Source organism: Misgurnus anguillicaudatus, chromosome 2 (assembly GCF_027580225.2).
Source record: "Misgurnus anguillicaudatus chromosome 2, ASM2758022v2, whole genome shotgun sequence".
Classification (NCBI taxonomy): domain Eukaryota; kingdom Metazoa; phylum Chordata; class Actinopteri; order Cypriniformes; family Cobitidae; genus Misgurnus; species Misgurnus anguillicaudatus.
In genome coordinates this window covers 19,405,556-19,410,000 of record NC_073338.2, presented here as the reverse complement: position 1 = coordinate 19,410,000, position 4,445 = coordinate 19,405,556, and positions in this window count along the sequence as shown.

Genomic DNA, 4,445 nt, shown 5'->3' with positions numbered 1-4,445 from the left:
TGTAACTCCGCTTTGTGCTGTGCCGCGTTACCACCTTTGGTGTGCATTATTTTCGAAGAATTCAACAGTCCGTCATAAATTTTTCCTTACATACTATATACAACTTCAAGTTAAATTAAGTTTACTGAACTCGCTGAATTAAGTTGGAATGACTAGAAATTGTAAGTTAAATATACTCTTGTTTTAAATCACAACTTTCCTTCAATTTTCTCTGTAAATTCAACTTTTCCAGGTTTACAGTGAGTGTATCATATAATTACTCTACAAATCTGTATTTCCATGTCTCATCTGATGGATTTTCTTGATTCATTTGCCAGTTCTTTGCATATACCTTTAGAGAATTTCACACCCAATACCACTCACTTTGAAATGTGGGCAGCTTGGGCACCGTTCCCATTTTTTTTAGGCAACAGCTTGCACTTTAATTCTCTCTGGCCCGACCAAGCTCTTTACTCAGTGCCCAGAAAGACTTGTGAGGAGCAGGAAGCCTCCTCAAAACTTCTGCTTAGTTAAAGGATGCAAAAAACTGGCACAAGTCCTTCCTCCAGCTATCTTATTTAAATTGGGTCAACAGAGAATCTGCTTTTTATTTTGATCTTCCAAATGCTGCAAGCCCATCAACTTAAAAGAGATTTCATGACTCAACACAACCAGTAAGACTGCACTTTGAAGCTTGTGATATTGTGCATTTCTGCATATATAAATGGATGCTGATTTTGCATTGTGGTATAAGCAACAATAAAACATATATGCTGATTTTGCAAAAAATGCCACCACAAACTTGTCATCATTTTAAATAGATTAGAGTTCTATTTGATGGCCATTTGATGAAGATGTTTAAATTCTTAAACACAGTATGTGGCCTTAAATTGAGTTCATAAGATCATCTTAATGCATTCACTCACCTATTCTTTTTGGGCTGTCAAATAGTAGAGTAAAGCTAATACTATGAGAAAAATTGGAAATACATCATCCTACATGGTCACACTATTTCTAGAAAAGCTTTTTTCTATGCTTGTTCCAATCAGTACTGTTTCGATGGTGTAATATCTCTAAGTCTGGATTTGTTTCTGCTTCATTTTATTGTGTGCGACTTAAATCAAACGATTAAATTGTCTTTCTCTTGTGTTCAGCGATCATCCAAAGTCTGAGGCTGTTTCTCAATCATCTCCCTTGTTTAGTAATCAGGGCACTGATCAGGCAGTCGGACATTTTAATGGTCTCAATCTCAAAATCCTTCCAGTACACTGGAACGTGTACTGGAAGTACCTAAAAAATCCCACAATGCAACGCAAAAACCAGTGAGCATTGATAGTCTCTATGTTCCCTTACCAGAAATCATGTGACCTTTTCTGAAGCTCTCCAACCAAATACTGTGCGAACCCACTTACTGAAACATGAAATGCAAGAACTTTTATAAAGACAAACGTTTGTTTTAGTTTTAATATAAAACACACATCGCTGAACATGAAGGGTCCACAATCTACTTAAAGGACAAGTTCGGTATTTTACAATTAAAGCCCCCTTTTTTTTTTTGATTGTTTATGATGAAATTTGGACATATGATGCTGGCCTGAGAATTTTTGGTTTCTGTTGTATCAGCCCCCACCTCTACAATGGCTGCATAGGTGCAGTGGAACAATCCTATAAATGCATTAAACTTTCGTTTACAAAGACGTGAAACTCACTGAGTGGTCAGGGGTGTTCACTGATATTCTCACACAAAAATCGCTGCAAAAGATGCTTTCCAACAGGTATTTTACCATTCGTTGTAAACTTGTGGACCTATTTTTCCAAACGCCTCACACCCGTATATTCTTCCACTGAGAGCTTGAATAATAGACACTCCAGCCCAGTTGGTGGCGATAATCCACCTTTGCCAATTGCAAGAATACAAACAACGTTCACGGCGCGGAGTAATACCGTACCTCACAGCACATCTAATACAAGTCAATGGAGTTGGACAAAAACTACGATAAAACCTGTTGGAAAGCATCTTTTGAAGCAATTTTTGTGTGAGCATATCAGTGAACACCCCTGACCATTCGGTGAGTTTCACGTCTTTGTAAACGAAAGTTTAATGCATTTTAGGAAGGATTGTTCCAGTGCACCTATACACACATTGTAGAGGTTGGAGGTGATACAAGAAACACCCGAAAATTCTCGGGCCAGCATCATACTGTACGTCCAAATTTCAGTCAAAACCGTTCTATTTCATCATAAACAATCTGAAAACAGGGCTTTAAGTGTAAAATACAGAATTTGTCCTTTAATATTTCATATGATATGGAGTATATTGCACTTGCGGTACTTTGATGTTATAACTTTGATGCGCACATGAAGTCGAACACATTTAATGGCGTAACGAAAGTTGTTTTTGTCACAAATACGCCCAAACGACAAATTATTATTAGTGGCAGCTGTTTAAACCTTTCAGTAACCATAATAGTGTGTCATCAAGCTTACTTTTTAGGTGGTGAGAGATTTTTAAGTACAGGTTAAAAACTGTATAAATTATTAATAGATGTAAATGTATGATATGCCTTGCTTTCCACTTCACTTTTAGCCATGCACTTGCAAACTTACCTTAGCTCATCCCCTCGAACGCAATCCCCGCTGCCATGTTGAAGTGCGTTTTTCTTTGTGAAGTGGACGAGGGAAGTTTATATGGACAGACCCTCGATTTTGACCAAGGGTGTAAGTCTGCTTCCCATTTAGGCCCCGTCCCAAATGGCACACCCCGGACTTGTGGACTTCCTCAGAGTCCACACTTTGATGACATCATGTAGTGCAAACCTTAGGGACCCTTGACGCGAGTCCACGAGGGCACACCAGAGTCGTATTTTGGGACAGACTCGAGCATCCCACCAGAAATAGGAAGAGAAGTTGCCCATCCGTGTGAACTTCTATTCGTTGTCTGATTGCTCTTTCGCAAGGACTTCTGGGTTGGTAAAGTGCGTGAAGCCTGCAGCACTGCATGCTTCGCCGAAGACCGCATCACGGGTGCAAAGGGGGCGCTGATGAGCACCCATAAAAATGACAGATGGGCAGTGTTGGGTGTAACTAGTTACAAAGTAATTAGTTACTGTAATTAAATTACTTTTCCTTTGAAAAAATACTTAAAATGTATAACTTCTTTAGTATTAGTTGTTGGAGTATATTGAGGCAAAAGTAGTTACAGTAATAGTTAGTTAATAGAGAGAATTGGACCCTAAAGTGGGACCAGAATAATTTATGTACTTTTATATATTATTTTTTCGAGCCATTTCAAGCCTATCCTTGTATCATGTACTAAATAGGATTTAGAAAGTAATTAGTAATAAGTACTTAAATACTTTTGGTGAGAGTAATTTGTAAAGTAATCTAATTACATGATTGAAGATGTAATTAGTAACTAGTAATTAATTACTTTTTTTTGAGTAACTTACCCAACACTGCAGATGGGACACCCTATGGACTCGTAGACTAAGCAAGCATACACAATTTAAAGCCACGAGACCGAAAGTCCACATGAAGTGCGCCATTTGGGACAGGGCCTTACACTTCAGACTGCTCCATAGGCCACAACACACCTTGATTGTGATGTCACAAAATCAACTCGCCCAGTGCGCATAGTTTTAGAATTGATCTTGCGGTACTTTAATTTCATGAACCGATCGTTCTGCACAGCACCGCATGTAATCGATCCACTTGCGTTCATTGCACTTAATTTACCCCAAGTGATCAAGGGGTTAGTACGTTCCATTCAAACCCATTTTAAGTGTTCCTCCAGTACTGGCACTCGTGCAATGTAAGCAATAACGCAGATCAGAGTCAACGACATTCGTTCAAAATGACAATGAATCAGTTCCACCTGAAAAAAAATTCATACTTTGTCTTCTTGATAATAATGCTGGTGTTTTTGGTTATATCCAGAGAGATCTACAAAATGTACAAGACCAGGTGTCGTAAAGTTCTCACTTTTCCCCATTCAGTACTTAAATGAGGCAATATTCATCTTTCATATTAATTAAAAAGGCTATTGTTGTAAATCTGTTGTATGGCTCTGTTTACATTTGGGTACATTGCATAAACAAACACATTGCCAAAGAGTAGCTAAAATAATGAACTTGGAGCAAGTCCTCAGGCAATTATATTCAACTATCTGCTACCTCAAAATAAGTTTGAGGATGACCTTTATGAATTTTCCTCATTAAAAGGTATTCCCAGCATACATACGCTCAAATATTTTAGTAATAATCGTTGTGGTATAACAAAGGAAGGACATCCAGATATTCCCATATTCCCAAGCATTCCATAAAAATTGTATAGCTACTGTATGTAACTTCTGATTTTAGGGTTTTCCTAGCACCTGCTTCATGGGCAAGATGTCCTTAAACCAACTACCCCAATAGTGTAGATTAAATTTACAGCACTGCTCAGCCATGCCGACTGCCAAGACAGGG